General features: G+C 39.6%; 1 protein-coding gene across 2 annotated transcripts in view; it reads right to left on the bottom strand.

Annotated features, from left to right (window-relative positions):
• The window catches only part of TTC29 (tetratricopeptide repeat domain 29), a 347147-nt gene that overhangs the window by 283009 nt on the left and 39659 nt on the right, over window positions 1–24479 (bottom strand). For both annotated transcript variants that reach the window (XM_019730723.3, XM_074338461.2), the window contains exon 2: window positions 11845–11938. The gene's annotated coding sequence lies outside the window, so the exon portion shown is untranslated. The remainder of the gene's footprint in view (window positions 1–11844; window positions 11939–24479) is intronic.

The raw sequence follows: 24479 nt of genomic DNA, 5'->3' as shown, positions 1-24479 counted from the left end.
TACACTCAGCACCAAGGAAAGAATTCACCCAAGCAAAAGCAGTTGGATTAGCATAAGCTGTTTTATGAGAAAACTTTAATGTCCTCCTAAAATTTTTTTAAATAATAAGACATAGGCATATAAATATTTTGTACGTTTAAGCAATAATAATAATTCAGTAGAAGAAAATTTTCCAAATACTTTTTAACATATTTAGACAATTGCCATTCATCAGGGATAACAGGAATTATCATCTAGAATGCTGAATTCCACTAGCAATCGTAAAACTCGTAGAATTAGGTATCCCTGACTTGGAAGCTGTTGGGCTTATGCTCACTGTAAAAGAAAACCTTGCTGGGGACCTACAGCCTTCACTTGTAACTCTAATCCAAGGTAGAAGGACTACTGAAGACCGTTGATGTCAGAGAGTGACATTCAAATTATTCTGACTGGTGAATGTCTAAATCATCAGGGTAACTGCCTATTCTCTGCTTGAACATACAAAAACATCAGGCCCTAAAAGGCAAGAGATTCTTTCCCCAAACTCCCAAATTTTGAGTATTGAAAGTGCACTTTTTTTTTCATACTGGCCAGTCGTTACATACTCTTTCCCCCCAAAACAATGGTTCATTTGAAAGTAGCAATATTGACTCCTCTGAGACTTTGCTACCCTCCTCTCCTTGTCCCCATCGATGGTGAGTGACATCCCACAGGCGATGGCGATATAGTTAAAGCCCTGGGAAGCTGTGAAGGTACCTTGGCAAGTAATAAATTCAGTGACAATTGTCGAGGATTACTCTGAGGAGGTAGGTAGTGTGTCGTTTAATGGTATCTCACTAATGGCCTGGCCGAAAAAAACCCAAACCTAAACTGAGTGAGAAGAGGAGGTGTGGGTGCTGCAAGGCAAACCCTGCAGGAACACTGATCACAATGTCAGGGGTCAGGGCATATCCTTAGCAGTAAATAAGACCCCAAAAAGCAGAGTCAACTCATGACTAAACGTCTCAGAGGAGGAGGCAAAGAGAAACTACAGCACGTACCGGATCTAAGGTGAAAAGCAAGACCTCCAATGAGTCACGTGGTAAGGAGCTAAAAGGATTTGACTTCAGCCAGGAAGAGGCGTAGAAGATGAGTTCACCACTTATGAGATTATGGACGAGGGATTCACCTCAATGCAACGGGGGAAGGAGAGGAAAAATGATAAGGAATGACTTCCTATAAGTTAAAAGAGCATTAATTTCTCCTTCTAGCTAGCAGGACATTAACCAACCACTTAATGACCTGAAAACCTTGATGTTGCCTCCAAAATTACTCCCAGAAATTAATTTATGAGAGACAAAACCTTCTGTTGTAACCAAAACCACCTCTTTGCTAACAGGCAGGGCTGGCTTCACTGGCAATATCACAGGGCCCCATGCTTAGAAGGATCCCAAGCCCAGCTTTATTGTTCATTACTTTTCAACTACTTGAAATATTATACGTTTATTCCCTCCCCACCCACCCCCTTCTTTTCAGTCTCTGTTCTCATGAGAATGTAAAATTGATAAAGGCAGAGAGTGTGCCTCCACTAATAATATAACAGGAGTTCTATTTGAAAACCTATGGCCAACTGATTCCACTGGGTCCACATAGTCCCATTATATCCCCAGTACTCAGAACCTTGGCACATAATACTCACTAGATAAATAATTGTTGAATTAACGAGTAAATATTATGCCTAGAGCTGCTATACCCATCCTGTGACCCTCAAGGAATTTCGTGATATGTGGTGGAAGACAGAGCAGGAAGAACCCAGCTCCCCTGTGAAGACCCTGAGTGGTGGAATCCATCAATCACGTGCAGTCCTGCCTCCTACTTGTCACGTGAGAAAAGAAGTTGTTTAAGTCACTTTAATTTGGATTTGCTGTTTACTCGCAGCTAAAAGTATCCTAATTGATGAATAATTCTACAAAATTTTGACATTTTAAATTCTGAAATATATCACCCAAGAACATTTTTTTATTTTCCATTTCTCACATGATCTGGATAAATTTAGCTAAATGGGTTTGTGATTTTTTAGGATTAATTTAATAATACTAATCATATCATTTACCTACCAGGACCCATTATCATAGGCATTTGAATTCCCCCCATTTAGATACTGATGCAAAAATAATTTCCTCGTGCAACCAGACAAAACTGAATTATAAAATTTACAGTGATTAAAAAGAAGAAAATAACACACACACACACACACACGAGCCAAAACCTTGCTTTCCAGAATACTTGACTTTGAACATCTTTCTGATAAAAGTGTTTGCAACCACTTAGAAACATTCAAGTAGAAAATGCTTCTGGAAATTGACTCTATGAGAGAAAAGGATGCGTTACAGAGATCTGCTAAAGTCTAAATAAGTGTCATATTGCCTCTTCAAGAAACAGCTCCTATACCCTCAGACATATTAAGCTATTTTCTAAGAATGAAATAGTTCAGTTGTAACTACTTCCCTGCGAATTCACTTTTAATGAAGTGTTAGCATATTACCACCACTCAGAATTAGTTCTTTATTTATTGAGTGCTTACTTTGCATCGGACGTTCAGGCACTGGGGAGATATATATGAATAAGATATAGTTTCTATTCTCAAGGGGTTTAGCTTAGACAGAAAGGCCTCTTGAAAGCTCATATAGTAGTATGGATCATAATAGGTGCCCAATTCAGAGGCCTATGGAGTCCTCTGCAAACTTCCTCACGCACACTTTGGATGGTGTGGGCGGACAGTGAACTAGAGTCCCAGGATCTGCCAACAGAGAGCACCAGTCACATTGTAATCTCTGTTTATGTAAATAGTGCCCCCTAGAGTGGGGCAGTGCCCAGCCTGCATGTCCTAGAACAAGGCGCCAATCCATTCCAACTATACCTACCCTTGTCACCATAGATACATTTGGAAACTGTGACCAACTTATTACACTGACTCTCACACTATTGTTAATTCTGGATCAGAAAGCCTCTCTAGCCCTCTTCTTTCTCCCTTAGTCTTTTCTAATATTGCTCTATACCTCTTACTCTATGTTATGGGTTGAATTGTGACCCACCCCCTCAAAAAAAAAGATGTTTGAAGTCCTAACACCCCATCTCTCAGAATATGACCTTACTTGGAAATAGAGTCACTGCTGATGTACTTAGTTAAGATGAGGTCGTACTGGAGGTGGGTGGGTTCCTAATTCAATATGACTGGTTTCCTTATAAAAAGGACACCACGTGAACAGAGACACAGGGAGAACACCATGCGCAGGTGACAGCAGAGATTAGGGCAATGTATCTACAAGACAAGTAATACGAGAGACTGCCAGCAAACCACCAGGAGGTAGGAGAGAGATATGGAACAGATTCTCCCTTGTGGCCCTCAGTGGGATGCGACCCTGCCAACATCTTGGCCTTGGCCTTCTAGCTTCCAGAACTGTGAGACAATAAATTTCTGTTGTTTAAGCCACCCAGTTGGTAGTGTTTAATTATGCATCCCTAGCAAACTAATACACCCCATCTGTTGCTTCCATTATCATTAAAAAAAAAAAATACAACTTTTAGCTGAAGCCTCTAGAACCCCCATTCGTGCTAAATACACTTCCCAACATCTTTGTTTTCTTCACCAAACAATCTCTCTATTTCTGCCACTCTCTTGAGGATGGTGCGTCCATGTGGCCCTTTTGAGTCATCAAGTACTAGGCTGGCTTTCTTCTCTCCCTGTTGCTATTTCCAGAGTGCTGCTTTCCCAATATGTTGTAAAAGTCTTTCTTGCTCTGCAGATGAAGCCATGGTATATCTTCTACCTTCCCCCCACCCACCACTGTTATCTTCCAACCATGCCATCATATTCATAGACACATTTGACACCTGCTTCAAATTCTTCGTCTTTATCTCAAGTCCTGCCATCGTCTTGGGCATGTTTGATGGCCACATGAATAAGCCACCAAACTCCTCAGCCCGGTGACTCCTGGCTCTCCTCAAACCCAGGGGCCACTGTCCTCTACTTCATTCATCGGTAGACAGGTGCCTTCGGCACCTTGTCTCACCTGGATCTGTTCTACCTCAGAATCCTTAAATTCTAATACTGCACTCTCAAGCCACAACCTCCTGGCCTTCATTTTTCTCATGGTCTCGTTCCTGCCAAACTTGTCTCTCTTTTTGGCTGCCTAGAGATCTCTAAGCTCGCAATACCTCCACATTCTCACAAGTGATGAGCCCCTTCCTGGCTTTACTTTCCCACCTGGACCAGACCGCTTCATTGATCACCAATCTGTCTTCCGTAAAGGAAGAGCATAAAAGCATAGATGGTTCTGGGGATATATTGTCAGAAAAGAGGGGGAGGGGGAGGAAGGGAAAGAGGGAGAGGGAGAGAGAGAGAGAGAGAGAGAGAGAGAGAGAGAGAGAGAGAGAGAGAGAGAGAGATGGAGGGGAGTGGTAGAATGCTAATGGCAAGGTTAATTGGGCCACTCTTATCTTTTTTCATTTATTTCAGAACGTAATTTATTTGAGAATGTTATATTATTCATTTGCTTGTAGTTCTTTAACTGTTCCCCCTCAGTTATAGAACAGACAAATCAAGCTCCTTAGACTGGCTTCCTTGGCCAGTAATAATTTGATCTTGTCTACCTCTCCAGAATAATTTCCCAGCACTTCCTACCTCTTACGTTTAAAGCCTTACTGCTTTTGGATATGCTTCTGCCTAATCTTTTCTTCTCTTCCTCATGTAATCCTTTAAGGAGGTCCATCTCACCCCCCTTTTCTGGTGAATTCCTAAGCATTCTTTAAAACTCATTGAAGACCTGACATCACTTTTTTATGCTTCCTGTGGATAGAATTTATGAGTCCTGTTGTTAAAAGACTTTTTCACTTTGTACACAATTTCTACAATTGCACTTTTTTTTATTTTTGTTTTTTCCCCATGAATCTTCACCTCAGCACTACCAACGCTTTGGGCCAGTTAATTGTTCATTGTGGATGGTTGTTCTACATGTTGTAGGATGCTTAGTAGCATCTCTGGCCTCTACCCACCAGATTGCAGTAGCATCTCTTCAAATTGTGACAACTGAAAAACGTCTCCAGACATTGCCAAATGTCCCTTGAAGGACAAAATCACCCCCAGTTATAGTGGAAGCCACTCCAGGGTTGTACCTTGGGTTTTTCATCTTATGAAACTCAGAGACTAGCAGAGTACTTGGCTCCTAACATACACTCAGCCAGTGTTTCATGAATTGATCTGAACCACAGAATGTATGACACCGCTCCAGAAAATGCTGCAGACAGCCCAGGCGGTGTGAATAGCATTCTTCCAGTTATTTCTAAATAAAGATATTTTCTAGTTAACAATGATGTTACACTACTAAGAAAGACAAAGAAATTCTGGGTTTTCTTTCTAAAAGCAAAGGGCATATTTGAAAAAGTTTTCTGAGCACTGTGGCCCAAGGCTATTTTTGACTGCGTAGCTCTGGAAGCGTGCGGGCTCCCTCCCCGCTGCCTGCTTCCTGGCCCTGGTGGAGCCCTTTCTGCCCATCCCTACTTCCCTGCTGGTTTCATTCAGCAGTTCACACACACACACACACACACACACACACACACACACACACACGCAAGGGGAGAGCCCCTCAGTAGGTGCTTGCAGATGCTCCGAACCAAACTCGAAGCAAAGTTGTGTGGCTCCCGTGGCTGACCGCCAAGTCCATTGTCTGTTTCCTGTGCCAGAGCATTTGGCTCCTGTTTACTGCGCTTTTATCTGCATTTATCTTTTCAACCAAATGAATTTAAATTATGTCTTTATCTTTTACTACTGAGGCGGCCTAAATCCCCTTTCTATCTTAATATGACTTCCTAGTAAAGCCCATTTTCTTCCCTAAGAGAGGGCTATAAATATTGTGAGATGGGAAATAGACCACTTCTAGGAAAGCAGAGAGAGCCCAGCCTGGTGCATGTGGGAACGGTTCTGACTTCCCAGCACCATAGGGTCGGACTCAAAGAGGATATTTCATACTTAAAGTAAAAGGTATCTTATGGCTTGTTTCACACCTGCCAAATGGCAGGCCGTGCATTCTTCTGTTTGCATAATAAATTATGGAAAAGCAAAGAGACACTGGAGAACTCAGCAGGGTAAAACCAAATGGAGATTTTTTTTAAGGAGGGCCCAGCTCAAAGGGGCCCATGAGGGGATCGAACTGGCAACCTCTGTGTTAGTAGCAATGTGCTCTAACCAACTGAGCCAACCAGCCACCCGGATTTTTTTTCTCCTTAAAACAACTGTACAAATGAGAAGATAAATTATTTGTTACCAGCTGATGGACCAATGTGACAGAACAGTGTGATTTTCACTCAACTGTGCTTGCTGTGGCTTTCTCTTTGTGAAAATATGAAGAATTAATTTTGGGGCCCTTATGTTTAAAACTATTATGTCAAACACTGTAGGATAAATGTATCTCAGTTTCCACTCCCAACTCCTTTTCCCTTGTTCTGCCTCTAACTTAGGAGCTGCCAAAACAAAAACCAACCAAGCAACCAACCAAACAAAAAAAGACCTCACTTTCCCAGCTTCTCTTGAAGCTTGCATGGGCATGCCACCTGTTTTTGCCCAATAGGACATACAAAGAGTTTTGGCGGGGGATTCTGGGAAAGTGTTTGCTTTCCTGATAAAAAAAAAAAAGTCAGATATTTCTTGTGCTGCTCCCTTCTCCGTCTTCCCGCTCTGAATGGACACATTTCCTGGAGCTACAGTCGCCATCTTGAGACTGTGAAGCTTCTCTTCTCTTGGGGCAGCTCCGTCATTCTACTATGTGAGGAGAATAAACCTGTTTCTCTAAATCTAGTAGACAACTGTTTTGTTGTTTGCTGCCAAAAGTATTTATAATAAAAATAGCTGTGTCTACACTCTTGTCAAGTCACTATGAAAATAAATGTATTTGTTATAACCCTTTTTTCTTTCCTATGCACTCTCATCAGAAATCCATCAGGATACAGTATGGTTCACCCGAAATCTACCTGGCTTTAAGCATTAGTCTAAGCCAAGGGTGACGTGATAGCTTAGGTTTGTTCTAGAAGATAGATTGAAAACCTAGGTCATAGTCTTTGGATGCCTGGCTTCTTTACAGGTAACATTTACTGAGTACTTACAATGTACTAAGCACGCTTTAAGTGCTGCTTTCAATGAATTAACTCACTTAATGTTCTTAAGAACCCTATGAGGTAGGATCATACTCATTTAAAGTTGAGGCAATACAGATACAGAATGACTAACTTGGTTCCCCAGCTAATAAGTAGTAGATGATGATTATCTGTTTGGCTCAGACTTTCTGAACCTATAGAGTACATACATTGAAGAGTATGTGCCTTAAAGAAAAAAAAGCACTGCCAATCTAGATATGTTGGGAAACAGATGAATTCCTATTTGCATCTTCGAAAGAAATCAGTTACTATCCTGTAAGATAAAACCGGCTGTAAAGGGAAAGGTGATTCTGCCTGTATCATTCAGAGAATTCATTCAAATAAAATAACATTAAAAACTATTATGAATAAAAATTATAACCACTAAATTTTGTTATGGGATTATCATATGTCAAGCACTTAGCTAAGCATTTTTATGGATCTTTTTACTTAATCCTCAGAAGAATACAGAGAAAAGGAGACAGATACTCTGCTGGCAGCCCCAAAGCCATTGTTTCCCCCTCGTCCATGCTGTTTTAGCCCCAATATTTTTTACTGTGTTTACCACTCCAGTTGCCAAGAGCTCAGCGAAGTTGATTCCTTGCCCACCCACAGGGGAGCAATCATGATTGGTCTCTGTCAATAATCCCCTTTGCTAGCTGTTGATTCAAGGTAGGCATATTCTACCTTGAGAAGCTGTAAACCAGAAGAAATCAGAGGAAATCTTCTGAGGCTTTCTGGGAAACATTTCCCTCACTAGTCAAAACAAGCACCAGGAGAAAATGGCCATGTCATGCCCGTAACTGGAGCAGTCATCTTGGGACCACTGAGTTGAGAAGCTAAGCACCAAACCAATTTGCTAAGCATGGCAGAGAAAAACAGGTAGAAAGAAACTGGGTCCCCAGCGACAGTATGAACTGCTGGGTTAACCTCAATCTGCCTTCCCTCTGGATTTCTTGTTCTACGAAATAACACATTCTTTGTTTTTTTAAAGTGTGCTAAGTAGGTTATTCCATTTTAGAGTTGAGGAAACTGAGGCATGGGGTGTGGAAACCAGAATTCAAATCTAAGCAGTCTCCTTGCAGAGCATGAGGTGTTTGCTTTAAAAAACAAAACAAAACACCATCACCAGCAGCACCTCCCAAACCTCCCGGGTTTCGCCTGTTAGCCACAAAGCCCACTTTTGTTTCAAATACCCAAGTAAGGAATGCTCAGACGTGAATTTCTGAGCAATCATCTGTTATCGACCAAGTTATATTCAGACTGACAGACCACAAAATGGCTTGAGAAGAAAGTTTGTCTTCTTCAAATTAGAATGAGATCTAAGGAACTGATGACATGCCTGTTAGGTGAGACAATGGCATTCATAAGAAGTAATGGGGATAAAGGTGTAAAGGAGAATTGGGCAGCAATTCAATGCCTACCTGCCACCACGTCATTCTCTCACGTGCCTCAGATCCTTCTAAACAAAGCTCCTTGCCCTTCCCCAAACACAGGAAACTTTTCATCTCGGTCCCTTGCTCAATTATTTTTTCTGGTATCAGGCTCTGCCCACAGTTTGCCAATCTAAACCTTACCCCTTCTGCAGGACTCCATTTTAATACCACCCTACCGCCCATATCCTCCCATCCCAGTGGGTTTCTCTCGCCATTTCATTCCTCTAGCATTTTGTCTGTAGCATATGTGTATGTAGACATTTATTTTGTTACACTGCTTGATATTATTTTTATTTGTAAATATAACTATATGCCTGGCTTTCTTGCTCAGATTCTAGATGGACTGAAGACAAAATCTGTGTTTTATTCATCATTATCACCTCCAGTGTCTACCAAGGGCCTTCCACTAGGTACCTCAGAGAGGGATTTGGGCGTTTTAAAACATCCACTTCATGAATCCTATAGCATTAACATAGTATCTTTATGAATAAATACTCAACTTAGTCCTTCTAAATTGAAGCCATACATTCTTTTGTAATTAAGACTTTTAAACTGTCATTTTTGTTTTCATTTTAGAGATATCTAAAAAAGGGTAATTTTAGAAAATATTACCCCATGTAAAAGTAGGATTTTCAAAGGATTTTCCCAGGATGTATGCTATCTTCCCCCGCCCCCTCGCCCCCTCTTTCTTGCCCTCTTGTTCCTCCATTCAGTGATATAGAAAAAGGATACAGGTACTGAGTGGTAAGTAGGGAAACAAAAAAGTCCTTTAAGGGCTATGCTAGGGCAGGTGGTAGAAATCAACTCTCTCCTGGGAGTAACTCCCTGACAGCACAAAGAGGTTGAGAGAAGTCCTCTATGGTCAAGGAAAATCACTGAAGGAGCCGGGGCCCTGATTTCAAACTTGGACAGATAAAGCTTTACAGCCTAATAAAGTAGGCTGTGTAAGAGAGAGACCCAGATCACTGCAGTTAACACGAGCCACACGGCAAAGTAAGAAGAGAATAGCAACTGATGATGGCTAGAGCCAATTTGACCATAAAAAGCAACTTTTTAAAAAAACAATGACCATCAGTTTGGTCACTTTATAAGACATATTAAATTTGCTTATATTTTCACAGCACCACAGCATTTTTCCATTTGGGATTAACATTTCTCCTGGAGTCAGTGACTTGATGCTCTCTTATTCCTCTGCTACTGTGGTCTATTCCTATTTACATTGTTGGATGGCCGACTTGGAACTAGAAAGCAGTAGGGAGGAACCAACATTCAAAAACTTAAATACCCTGTGTGTGACAGAGGTGTGCTATGCATTCTTCACAGTCCCCAGCACAATCCATTGACATGAGTGTCAAGCCTCCATTTTACCGATGAGATTGGACCTGTGAGTTCATGAGCTTTCACCACACCATGAATCACATGCTTGAGGCACTGGGGACTCTGGGTAGAGGAGGCAAAGACCTGATCACGTGACGAGTGTTCATTTACTGAGCAGGGTGATTCTATATACAAATGACTGAAAACTTTCCATTTCTGCGTTTGCATTTGAAAAAGGACAAAGAAAGTAGTTCTTACCAAATGTGTACACCTTATGGCAAAATCAGTAAGTAACCAGTGCTAAAAAAAATATTTAACCCAAGTCAACAAACAAATGTGATTAGGATGGATACTGTTGGCCTTAAGATTTTTAGCAAACTCAAAGATGCAAATGGAGGGCCTTTGGGCAATATTTACCCTTGTTAATAATGACGCCCAAAGGATGATATAGATCGATTATAAGGCTGACCACCTAGAACAGAAGGCATCCAAAGGAGGTCTTCGAGACCTACCTCCAAACTGGATAAGCTTGGGGAGCCCCATATAAATCCATCACTTAAGTATACACTATGAGAAAAATCATTATTTCTGTAAAGGGGTGAGATGGGGAAATCATAATTTTTTCATTTACTTGAGATCTTTGAGGTGGGAAATAAGAAACATAGATAAAAGTAAACAGTGTATATGCTCCATCTAAAATCTTTCAACAATATTGAGAACAAATGAATCATGATGAAATTTGGGGAGGGCTGTTGCAGCTTAGAGAAGCTAGAATTGGATGTGTTCAGTTAAATCACCAAGTCAATGGATGAAGAAATCAGGGACTCAGAATTTTAAAGTATGACAAGATATTGAAAATTATTAATTCAACCCCTAATCTTATATACTTGGATCCTACAGTCCGGAGATGGCTTTAGAACATCAGATTATTGATACCCAGGCCAGTGGTCTACTACCAGTTTATGCTGTCTGATAATACATCTGTTATAATAAGTTATGAAAATATAATATAATATAATATAATATAATATAATATAATGTAATATAACTGTATGCTTACTCTCCAAAAGTGGTTGTACATTAGAACAAAAGTTACTTCAAGCTTCCCCAGGGCCAGATCAGAGCAAATCTGATATTACATGTAAACATGTATTATAAATACCAAAATAAATTTATTCTAAGGCAACTCTAAAACAAATTTTAGCATCATCAAGTGTATAGAAAATATGCCAGAAGACAGAATCCTAATATTTTCCACTAAAATAGTGGTCCCTCCACAATGGAAATATAATGTACAGTTTTATTTACTCTTGCTTAAGAAAAAATAAAACAAACCTAGAGAATTACGCAGATCATGTGTAAACACAAGTACGGCTATTCTCATAATTCTCAATTCCTCATCAGAAGAGGAGGACTCCTTCAAATCGAGTGAGTGAAAGACAAATAGAAGGAAGTATTACTTTACTCAGAAAATAATAAACGTATGGAGCTCATTACCACAAAGGAGGTACAGGCAAGGAATATAAATGAATTCATAAAGGCTTTGACCAAATTTATGAATGTCAGAGCTATAAATGGCCACTGAGAGTACACCTAACCTTTAAGGTTAATGTCAGGGAGGAAAACTCTGTCTTTTCCTGGCAAATCCCTCGAGGCCTCTGTTGTCAACACCATATTGGGTGGGATGGAACCCCAGGCTTGCCTGGCAGAGCTGGTCCCAAGTTCCTGTTAGCTAATGGGTGTCTGGGCCTGATGAACATTCATCTCCTCGATAGAAGTATAAATGAAAAATGTTCCAGGTTCAACAGGAAGCTTAATGAAATGCTGCTGTTGGACTTCATTACTTATGTAATCAGAGTTAAAGAAGAGGACATTTTCCAGTTTGGGGAATCAGAAGGAAGCCAAGCTTGAAATCACTGAACAGGCCCTGGTGCCAGTGACCTACCTTTCTGCGCTTAGCCTTCTCACATGTAGAAAGGGGGAGGACCACACTGGGCGACAGGCATTCTGCTGGGACAGCCAGATGAAAACTTGGTACGCTAGAAAACAAACAAACAAAATTATATGATTACGGAAGCTATAGCCAGCTGTAGGCAAATCTCAGTCGTTTGGGGAGATGCTTTGAATGTGACGTGAAGACAGAGTGAAACCTTGCTTTATTTTTCTGGAGAGAATTGTTAAGAATATTTAAAAAGTACTCAAGACCCAAATCAAATGTCAACTCCTCAAAGCAGAGTTTCTTTCTCCTCTAAGTTTCCAGAAAATTCTTGTCATGTCTCAATTAGAGTATTCATATTACTATTTGTCTGCTTACGTCTGCCTTCGTTTAACCGTGAGCTCCTCTGAGACACAGGCCTTTCTTATGCATCTCTGCATATTGATCATAATTCCTGGTATACAGCTGGCAAGCAATAGTTGTTGAATAAGTTTCTTAATGTGTGACTAATCCTGTGTCTTCATTTTACAACAGAGGAAAAGAGAAATGATCTATAAGTGAACTATAAAATATAATAAACTGATAGTGATTAAGGCACAAAATGAAGACCGACCCTTAGCTTTCCTAATTTCTAGACTCTATTTCCTAATTTCTAGTCTCTAACTCCTTTAATTTGGAAATATTAGCACATTGGTTCTATTTGTATGAGAAATAAAAAGACATGAATTATAGGGCAGTGAAATCTTTACAACGTGCATATATTTGAAATCCTAAAATCGCAGTCTTAAAAATACAGTTGTACTCTTTTAAAGTAAGATGAGTATAATATAACTTTTAGCCATAACACCAAATTTTAGGTAAGTACAAGATTTGAGAGACTGATCGCCACCATCATCTCCTTCAAAGCGAAATCCTCTAACCTCATTATCTGCAGAATTCGATAAAATGATCAAAATGAATGTAAAAATGCAGACCTCATGGTCAGTCCATGAAATCAATCAACAGTTGTAGATATTTAGATCTTTTAAACATCTAGAAAGATTTCCCCTCTCACTCATAATGTTAGAAAGGTAGAGAGGAAATTAAATAAGTAGGCATGCCAACAATGTATAAAAAGAGTTATATACTACGGCCACGTGGTGTTTATCCTAGGTATGCACAGCTGGTTCAACATTCAAAAATCAATTAATGTAACCCATCACATCATCAGGCTGAAGGAAAAAACAACATTCATATCGATAAATGCATAAAAAGCATTTCGTAAAATCCAATACCTATTCATGATAAAAACTCTCAGTAAACTAGGATTAGAGGGAACTTCCTCAACTTGATCAAGAATATCTACAAAATACCTCCAGCTAACATTATACTTAATAGTGAGAAATTAGAAGCTTTCTCCCTAAGATCAGGAACAAGGCAAGAATGTCCCCTCTTACCATTTCTCTTCTACATGGTACTGGGATTCCTAGCTAATACAATAAAACAAGAAAAAAAAAGGTATACAAATTGGGAAAGAAGAAATAAAACTGGTTTTGTTCATAGATGATAATGATCATCTACGCAGAAAATCTGAAAGAATCAAAAACAACAACAAAAAATTCTGGAACTAATAAACAATTATAGCAAAGTCACAGAATACAAGGTTAATATACAAAAGTCAATCACTTTCCTGCATACCAGCAATGAACAGGTGGACTTTGAAATTAAAAACAATACACCATAAATAATAGAACCCAAAAAAGATGTGATACTTAGGTAAAACAGCAATAAAATATGAACAAGAACTATATGAGGAAAACTACAAAACTCTGATTAATGAAATCAAATAATTAAATAAATGAAGAGATTCTACGCTCATTGATAGGAAGACTCACTATTGTCAAGATGTCAGTTTTTCCCAACTTGATCTATAGATTCAGTGCAACAATAATCAAAATCCCAGCAAGTTATTTGGTGGATATCAACAAACTGATTCTAAAGTTTATATGTAGAAGCAAAGGACCCAGAACAGCCAACACAGTTTGAAGAAGAACAAAGATGGAAGACTATCACTACCCAACTTCAAGACTTTCTATAAAGCTGTAATAATCAAGACACTATGGTATTGCTGAAAGAACAGATAAATCAATGGAACAGAATAGAGAGCCCAGAAATAGACCCTCATAAATATGGTAAACTGATCTTTGACAAAGGAGCAAGTATAAAACAACGGGGCAATGAACTGTGCTGGAACAACTGGGCAGCCATATGCAACAAGATGAATCTAGATACAGACCTTACACCCTTAATAAAACTAACTCAAAATGGATAATAGAACTATATGTAAAAGGCAAAACTATAAAATTCCTAAAAGATAAGACAGAGGAAAATCTAGATGACCTTGGATATGGCAATGCATTTTTAGATACAACACCAAAGGTACAATCCATGAAAAAATAATAATAATAAGCTGGGCCTCATTAAAATCGAAAACTTTTGCTCTGTGAAAGAAAATGTCAAGAGAATGAGAAGCTAAACCACAGACTGGAAGAAAATATTTGCAAAAGACACATCTGATACAGGCCTGTTATTCAAAAATATACAAAGAATGCTTAAGACAGTAAGAAAACATCAATCTGATTTAAAAAATGGGCCAAATATCTTAATAGACAGCCCACCAAAAAAGATATGGAAAATTTTTGTTGATGGAAAATAAGAATATGAAAAGATGCTCCAAATCATATGTCATCAGGGAAATGCAAATTAAAACAACAATGAGATACCACAACACACCTGTTAAAATGGCTAAAATCCCAAACTCTGACACCAAATGCTGGTGAGGATGTGGAACAACAGGAATTTTCATTCATTGCTGGTGGGAATGCAAAATGACACAACCACTTTTGAAGATGATTAGGTTGCTTCTTACAAAACTAAACATACTCTAACCATACCATCCAGCTATCGAATTCCTTGGTATTCACCCAAAGGAGATGAAAACTTGTATCTATAGAAAAACCTGCACTCAGTTGTTTATAGGAGGTTTATTCATAACTGCCAAATCCTGAAAGCAACCAAGATGTCGTTCAGTAGGGGAATGGATAAACTGTGGTACATCCAGACAATGGAATATGATTCAGTGCTGAAAAGAAATGAACTATCAAACCACACAAGACACGGAGGAGCCATAAATGCATATTTCTATGTGAAAGAAGCTAACATAAAAAGGCCACGTATTGTAGGAGTCCAAACACTCTGGAATAGACAAATCTAAGGAGAGAGTAAAAGGATCAATTGTTGCCAGGAATTGGGGGTGGGGAGTGGGAAAGGATGAACAGGCAGAGCACAGAGGATTTTTAGGGCAGTGAAAATGCTCTGCATGGTATTATAATAATGCTGACATGTCATTACATATTTGTCCAAACATATACAAAGTACACCAAGAGGAACTGCAATATAAACTCTGGGCTTTAGGCGATTATGATGTGTCATGCAGATTTATCAATTATAACAAATGTCCCAAAGTGGCGGGGAATGTTGATAAAAGGGGAAGCTATGCATGAGAGGGAGGCTGGGGATAAATGGGAACCTCTGCACTTTCTTCTCATTTGCTGTGAACCGAAAAGGGCTCTAAAAAACCAAAATCCTAAATAAACAAACAAACAAATGTTTATAGGTGTGTGTGTGTGTTCCTTTCCTGACTTAACAGCAGTTGAAAGAATGAGAGTGAAATGGGTCAACAGGCCACTGGACAGCAGCATTTTCTTCAGTGTCCCCATCGCTAGCCCCGCCCTGTCACTCATTGCCTTTGTGAGGGTGACCTCAGGCCAGGTTTACTCAGCACATTGCATTTGGCAGTCGCAGCTCTGGTTGCAAAGCTGACACTTTGCTTCTCTGAATTCTGAAATGCTCACCACCAATACAACGGTCTTTCTTGTCAAGTGCCTGTGGTAAATGTTGATTCACATCTACCCTTCCTCAGCTTATATGTATATGTGGCCAGACTGACTTTGCCACCCTGGGATTTCAGCCTTTTTAATCCCCAGGCCCAAATTCACATTGGTAGTTAATAATATCGTGGCTTATTCTGACCATGAATGCATATACATCTCTTCCACCTCCCTGCATCCTAAATCCATCCTACACTAACCTTATTGTCATTATTTCCTGCTGTCAATCTCATATTGAAATAGGCGACATTGCTCTACTTTGTCATGGTGAAAAGTTTATCCTGCAAATTTTCAGTTTCTTAGGTCTTCCATGAATGGCTGTGCTTATCTCATGTGTGCTTCTAGGCATCTCCAGGGCTCTGCATTTAACTTCGTACTTCTAAAAGCATCTGTACAGAGATAATATTAATGTTATTGCAACAGACAGGCAGAGCCTCATTTCTTTCCGCTTTGACGGAAAATGCCTGTTCGTAGTGAAAATGTGCAGACATTGGCATTTTTGTGAGGTCTGAATGTGTGTGGGTCCACCCATTGGCAGCAGGAATAAAGCACAACTGCTGGTTTGGTTAAAAAAAAAAAAAAAGAAAAGAAAAGTCAAAATTGACTGGTGATCCACACCTTTAAAATTTTTTTCCCAAAGGATCCTCAATTCTGACGCTAGGAAAATCTCCTGAGTTCACTCTCAGTCCTGAGCTGGAGTTGCGTTGAAGAGTGGGTGATTTAAAGATCACTTATTCCCCCAAATAACTACTTACCTAGACATGCTGAGTGCTTTAAATTTGAGATACAACTGCTGATCCTATTTAAATTTTCTGAAGACCTAATTTACAATTCATAGTAGGAAGGTAGAAAGTAGTAGAAAGATGGTTAGATTGGGAATTAAGTTTCAGTCCCTACTATGGATTGGTTATTCTTAATGCATCCCTACGCCTCAGTTTACTCCTCTGTATAATGGGGATAAAATCTGCTCTGACAAGATTGTAGACATAGGGTTGTTTAAAGCTCTAAAGATAAAAAGGCTGCATAGGAATGAACTCTATAAATGTTCCAGTGCTACGGAATCTAAGTTGTTATTATAATACAAAATAGAAGTCCCTGAAAAAATAACAACTTAAAGGTAACCGATTCCTGGCCCTGGTGGAACCTGCTGCCTGAGTTTTCTTAGTTCATCCAAGTTGAAACTTTAATTTTGTTTTTTGTTAGCTTAATTCTCCTCATGCTTTCTCATTTTTATCCCCAAATATCTCAACCCTAAGCAGAGTTGTCTTACAATAACAAACTATAACGTTTAGGAAGAAAACCCAAACACCTGATGAGAAACAATGGTAACTATTACAAAATTTCCCTCTGTACATTAACAAGAATTTCAATAGACAATAGTTAGCTCATGGCCATCACATTAGTGTAAGTAACAGAGATGGTTACGCTGAGACAATACTGATTCCTCACTTTACATGTCCACTCAGTGTTTCCAGGAGGCTCCAAGCGATTCCGGGCCTGTCTAATGAGGGTGTCACCTCCCATCAGCCTCCTTCTATGTACGGGTGGATCTTGGGACTGGACACTAAGCTCTTTGCAGTCAGTGACACTGTCTCTCCAGCTGACTTCTGGGGACTAGCTCAGCATCCCAAGCGCAGTAGGGAACCAGCAGGAGCTTGGTGTCTGAAGGAGTATGTGAGGCTAGCACGCCTCTTCCCCCGAAGGCCCCAATACTAAGGCGCTGCTAGTAGAGGGAGGCAACAGAGGGGGTCCGACCTGACATCTGATCATGACTAAACTCAACATCCCCAAATCCCTGTGCATGACTTTTTCCTAAGATGTAATAAAAAAGCGAATGGATGCCACATGCCCTGAACAGCGCTGTTCTGAGGTGAGGCAGCCTCTACACCACAGACTGCGGAGGAGCAGTGCTCAGAAACACGTTCAAAGCAGAGAGGGAGCAGGGACCTTAGAGGTCTTAGGATCAATATACATAGCACTAAAATATTTTGAAATCTTTTTTTCTAGGCGATTAGTCTATCTCAAACAGAAGAAGTCTATGTTTTAACAAAAGATTTCTATCACCACTAAGGGAAACTACAAGCCTCTAATCTTTAACTGTGGTGCTTATTAGGGAGTGATGACTATGGACATATAACTATTGATTACAACTTTTAAAATGACCACGATATTGAATAGGCATCAACATGAAACTATCAGGTTATAACATATAAGGAATTAGGCTCTGAGCATGTCAGAATCTCAGTTAAAAACCTACACTAAGAGACGCTTCCAGAAGTATATTTCTTCAGTCAATCTTTCAATATTCATATTATGCAGCCCCTTTCAGTGATACAAAACCTGGGGAATAATTTAAGAAAAATGTGTAGTATTGAAATCACAAGAATCAAAGTCAAAATATATAGGTTGCATTCCAACTTTCCCAATTTGCTTGTCCCGTATGACACGGGACAAGCCACTTCGCTCTCTTAGATTCAGCCTTTTGGTCTATATACTGGAAATCTTGAATTGTTCCGGAGTTGAAAAATGTTGATGGCAGAGGGTATACATTTATTTAAACTCTGAGTTCCCATTTTGTTTTTAAAATGTTGTTTCTTAGGAATGCATTAACTCAGGAAACTGGTTTCTTATTTTGGTCATTTTGTTCTTTTTGAAGGTTGAGCTCTTCATCAGTACTTTTATTTTAATGACTATTATTAAAACAGGCATTCGTGACCTCAAACCAGATGATCTTTGTAAGAAAATTCCCCACCACAACAATAAGGCATTCTTTTCAGGTTTATGCTATTTTATTACTAAACTTTCTTAGGCACTTTAGACAGTAACTTCAGGCGTGATTTAGTTTTGATGACAGGCTGTGACTCGAGCCACAGAAAAGCAAATTTTTCACATGTTGACACGAGTGACGGGTCGCCTCCCTGCTCACGTATTCAGAGCAGGGAGGCATCATGTGTCCAACAAATGCCATGGACAGTCCCCGAGAACTTGGGCAACGGTGAGTAGCTTTCCAAGGCGATGGCTGAGCTGCGTGGTCTCGGGAGCAACCAGCAATCTAATGTGAAATTCTTTTCATCTTCCCTCCACACTCCTGTGAAAACCAGGAGGATTTCTGAGAAGTACAGAGATTCTCAGTCGTTGCAATGAGGCAGCTTTCTTGTCGTCGGAGCTCATGAGAGGAAGGGCAATTTCATGTTAAACATAAGTGTAAGATGACAGGGAAAGAGGTGAGCTGAGAGCCTGAAATACATATGCAGACCCTCCCTTGGAAGTTTGCTTTTCACTGTCTTGTACAAAGTTAATGGAAACCAAGGAACTCCCATTCCAGAATCATCGCCCCCTTTAATCCTTAATAACCAAATAAAAATGGGCAGCCTGTATTGGGAGCTGCTCTAGCAAGCAGATCTCAGGAAACAAGGCTCCCTACAGACTTTCCCTTGATCTTAAAGCTTAACTTGAAACATTTATATGCACGGAGCACCTGGCCAGGAGATGTGAGAAGGCCTTTTTTCCGCCTTGGCTCTCTTTCTTTCTTTAATAATAAATTCTCAGTTTTCTTTTTTCCCTTCCTGGAAACTGATTCCATTCTAAGTAATGTTTTTGTTCTTTCTTAATAGTTTAAGAAAAAGCGAGAAATCTTGAAAACCCCCCATTAACACCCATCAGCTTCCCCGCCTGCAGATGGGTATCATCTTCGCTTTAGGGAAGATGAAGCAGAAGTCAGGGTAGGTTAGTTCTAATCAGATTGAGGACTTCTTTTGTTTGAATTCAAAGGGCTTGGGTTAACCTGTTATGCAATTTAGTGGCTACACAAGTCTTCTCTTTTCACACACCTTGCTGGGTGAAGAAGTTATAAGCTGGGTAACCTGTTCTGACTGCAACAGCTTAAATATACAAGTGTCTGAATTATGGTCAGATGTTTAAAAGAGGAGGGAAGCTGCATCTGAGAAGACCCTTTGAGGCTCATCCTTGACAATGGTGAAAACATGCACAGAGCCTGCTGTGTAGCCTTTCTTCCAAATTGGGTCAAACCCAGGTCACAAACCTTATAGCTGTGTATTTCAAAATACATGTATTTAAAGAAAGGAATACTAGTTTGTAAGAATCCTCTCTCCTCCTCTCTTGCCTTTCTTCCTTTCCGACTTTATTCCACACATTATATGGAATAAATATAGGAGACTTACCAAAAGACATGCAATGCAAAAGGATGCAATAAATAGTTGAAATTGGAAAAAGGGGGGAAATCAGTGAGATAACAAATGCCAAAGAAATTATTCCAAATTATACAAATGCAAACCCTTCACTCTGTACCACTGCTGGAAGGTGGAGGGTGAACACGTGGCTCGATGGCTGCTGTGACGCTAGACCAGGACCCTCACCACTCCCCCAATCCATCCCCATGCCGCCAGCCTCACCCTCCTCTAATCTCAGTCCCCATGCCCAGTGACCCCTCGAAAAAGCAAACCAGATCAGGTCTATTCCTGCCCAGAGCGTGGTGACGGCTTCCTGCTGTATTTGGGATGAATCAGAATTCTTCCCTATAGCTTAGAACGCCTTGGTGACCTGTCCCCTCACTGCTCCCTGCACCTGCCCCACACCACAACCACCAATCACTCCACCACTCTGCCCTCTGGTTACACCAAACCTCAGCCAACAATTTATACACACTCTTCCCATGTCCAGGTCAGAGCTCCGGAAACATGCCCCCACCTGTCCTCCATCATGGTACCTGTCACACTTAACAATTTACGTAATAGCTTTCTTGTGTTGTCTGATTACACACTCTGAGAATAGGAACTGGGTCTGAGTTGCTTGCTGTGCATTTTATTCCAGCATCTAGCAGAGTGCCTGGCATATTATTACTTAACCATACGTCACTGTTTGTTGCATGCACAAATAATAATAATAACAGCTGACATCTATTAAGTGTTTACCATGGGCTGAAAAAGGTGCCCAGTATTTTACCTCCATGATCTTTATGGAACAAGGAAATCTATTCTTCACACTAAAGCCCTGAGGTAGGTTATTATCATCTTCATTCTATAGATGAGAAAACTGAGGCTTTCAGTGGTGACCTATGGGTGCTAAGACACCAACCAAGGCCTTTCCGATGTGCAAGGTTCAGCTCTAACCACTACCCTGTGCTGCCTTTCTAAGGACAAACGATGCTTCCTAACAGTCTGAGCAAAAAAACAGAACAACGTTCAGTTACAAGATTCAGAGTCTGGGAAAAAAAAAAAAAACCCACCAACTGTTGGAGAGAAGTATGGTTTTCCTTGGATTTGAAACTTAAAAATGTCTTCTCCTGGGTAATGTTGAAGCATTCCCCAGTAGCCTGATTTTGTGGAATCCCTGCAGTGAGGAGCACAGCAGATTTTATAGAGCCTCTTCCTAGAAGGTCCCTCAAAACAAGCCAGTGGCACCACATAAAAGCACAATTCACCAAAGTGCATTCTCCACCAGGCAAAATACATAGTTCTCTAGTGATCTGGCTTAAACCAAGGATTTATTTAATTTACCAAAATCCAACCCAGCAAATATTCATGTTATTGCTTCAAGATCATTTTCCCCTTGAGAAGAGTGAAGAAAAGGAGAAAATAAAGCTGCCTACTTACACAACATATAATTTTATTCTTTCTACTGGTGAGCTAGGAAATGTAGAATTTGACAGCAATAGTTTTATACTTTATTTTTATGTAGGGTTTTCAGTATTTTATCCCGAGTTTCTTTTAATCCAACATTTACTGGTTATTTAATACCATCTTATTTTTGGTTAATTGCACCATAAATAAGGGAAATGGTGAAAAGTTCCAAATGATTCAGAAGAGGAAATTGAACTAGTTGAGAAATAAGTCCAAATTTCAGAAGCAAAATGACAACCACAAAACAAAAGGAATTTGGTATATTTGTCTTGGCAAAGAAAAGGGGTGTTCTATATTTTTCTAGTAAGAAAAAAATCAATCACCTTTAATTTGTAAAGGGAAATTTGGGTTAGACTTCTAAGGAAAACTATCATACATTTTGTGAGAGGCAGAATGTGTCCCGTCTGTGGAGGAATAAAAGACTAGAGTAGATAAGCATCTGAGAGGTAGAAGGAGGCACACATCTGAAATGAAGGTTCACCTCAAAGGAGAAGATGTGTGGAATGAATGCACTCATGATTTCTGGGGATCAGTTCCTTCCAGCCCTACAGATTGGCAATTTGCCTACCGTTTACTAAATAGCCTTTACTGCGTGGAGAGTGGCCTCGTGCTTGAAAAAAATAAGCATATCTCTCATGGTTTCTGCTCGGCAGTATATACAGACCTGGAGAATCTCTGGTGCAGTTATTAATGCCAAGTGCTCTCACTTAAGTGCACAGCCCACGTTCCATTAGAGGCAGGTAAGGAGAGGCACCATTTCTTTTTCAGCAACCAGGTTAAAAAAAAAAAAAAAAAAAAAAGCCTGTGCTCATCCCCAACTTTTCGATAGCTTGTCAAAATAAGGGACAGTGGAAGCATACAACATAACAAAATGCAAACACCAAACATAGTCCTTTCAAGAAAACTCCTCAGCGTTCCCCACATGGTTCAATCACGCTGCTCATTAAACAAGTCATTTTAATACTCACTGTCAGCCCAGTCTTCGAGGTGCCAGGATTTCCTTTTGAAGATTGAAGGTACTATGTGGGCCGGCTTAGCAGAAAGGTAAACATTTGGAGGCCAGGAGAGGTTTTTCTGGTGGTTAAGACCTGGCATCTTCTAAATTTAGAGCACCCCCCCCCCTTCTTTTTTAGGTTTAAAATATTTTTAAATTTTTATTTTAATTTTTTAGTTTTCACAGGCACGAGGTGCGGTGAAACATACCTCAAGTGTCTTTTAAAAATTAAAACAGGGTTGATTTGTAGTGTCAGTGATTCCTGCTAATCAAAATCACTGACAATTTTTCAGGAGGGAAGAGGTAGGGTTTAGCTCTCTCACTGGAGAGCACTGCTTCATTTTTTCTGTTTTGATCTAAATCTGAATGTTTTCCTGCAGATAATTCTTGTGCATTTTTAAGAGGAGAGAAACAGGGAATACAATTCTCAGAAAAATAAATGTTTATTTGGACCCACAGATTCATTCCTATGCCCGGCCCTAGAAAAATGAGTGGTGCTCCAGGTCCCTCTGCTGGCCCAGCTCCGAGGGAGCTGCTCCCACAACTGCCTCTAAACTAAAACTTAGGAAATAAAAGGTTCTGTTCAGTCCATTCCTGCTAGAAGGGAGTGGTATGTACGGATACCAATTATGACAAGAAAAACAAGCGGCCGCCCCAGTGAGGATTTCTCTAAGTTGTATATCTGACCGAAGCAAATGCGTGTTTCAATTCATGTCCCATTTTCTGTAATTGTCTTTAAAAAATTAGAAATGGCTTTTATGAACTAGGAACCTTACAGAAATCTTCTCATCTTTAAATTCCAGGAGTTTTTTTTAAAGAACCAGAGAAATGAAGACACAGTAAGTTTCCCAGAATCTTGCCTTCTAACAACAAAAGTCATATAAGTAGAGTTTTGTGAGCCGCAGATTTGATTCTTTTAAACTGGAGAATTCTGTTATGGTATTATGTGCTCTCCCTCTATGAAAACTAAATTGTTCTATAATGTTTAAAAAGTTATCTGTGGCTTAATTTTAAACACATTCAAGAAAGCACCATTTTCTTTACATTATAAGCATCTTTATAGAAACCCGTGAACTAACACCAGAAAAGGATGGTGCTATTTTTCTAATGCTAATTAACTACAAAAAAAGAAAAGGTAATATTAGATAAAGAAAAAAACTCACAAGGTCAGTTGATTCAAAGATGTCAAAGCAAATTATATTTGAACAGTAATTAGTTGGTCTAAAGCTATCACATTAAACCAAAAAAGTAAATAAGGACCCAAACAAACAACGATAGAGATAGAGACAGAGACACCCAGGGAAAGGGAAACAGAGAAAGGGAAGGGAAGGGAAGGGAAGGGAAGGGAAGGGAAGGGAAGGGAAGGGAAGGGAAGGGAAGAGAAGATGAGAAATTATAAAGAAAACTAGTACTTCCTATAGCTGATGGGACCCTCAAATTTTTCAAAAGTAATAATGATTTCTAAAGATATGCATCTTAATATTTAATAGCATAACAATAGAGGGAAATCCTTCTGGAATATCTGGAATCATTTCTATAGAAATCCACTACTCCCCGGGCTGAGAATCTCCCATTAGAGAAACACACAGGAGTGAGGACACTGTTATTAGCAAGTTATCTTTCTCATTAATTTTACCTCATATGAAAGTATAATAACCTTTGTTTTACCCACATGGCGTGAATAACTATTTCCAATATTAGAGCTCTACTATTTTTACAGTGGTTTCAACTTCTTTGTAACTGAAATGCCTAAGTGTTTTAAGACTTTTTTTCTCCAAAGAAAGTGTATATAGCAATTTTATGTTGAGTTAAAATTCATATTATTTTGAGGATTTTGTTGCCAGAGAAATTAAGGACATTAGGTCTGCTTCAAAACTTATTGGTAATCAGAAGCATGTCGAGGTGCTCTTAAAAATCCAGACGCCCATACCCCACTTTAGATCTACTGAATCAGAATCCCTGAAAAAAGGTCAATGGAATCATTCATTCATTCATTCATTCATTCATTCAATATTATGCCTCCAGGTTTGGAAAGCACTGCTCCAAGATGTTGCAAAACCAAGAGAGATGTTAAGTGATTTG

The sequence above is a fragment of the Rhinolophus sinicus genome, chromosome 15 (assembly GCF_057876585.1).
Source record: "Rhinolophus sinicus isolate RSI-liver-muscle chromosome 15, RSI-T2T, whole genome shotgun sequence".
Lineage (NCBI taxonomy): Eukaryota > Metazoa > Chordata > Mammalia > Chiroptera > Rhinolophidae > Rhinolophus > Rhinolophus sinicus.
This window is presented reverse-complemented; position numbering and strand designations above follow the sequence as displayed.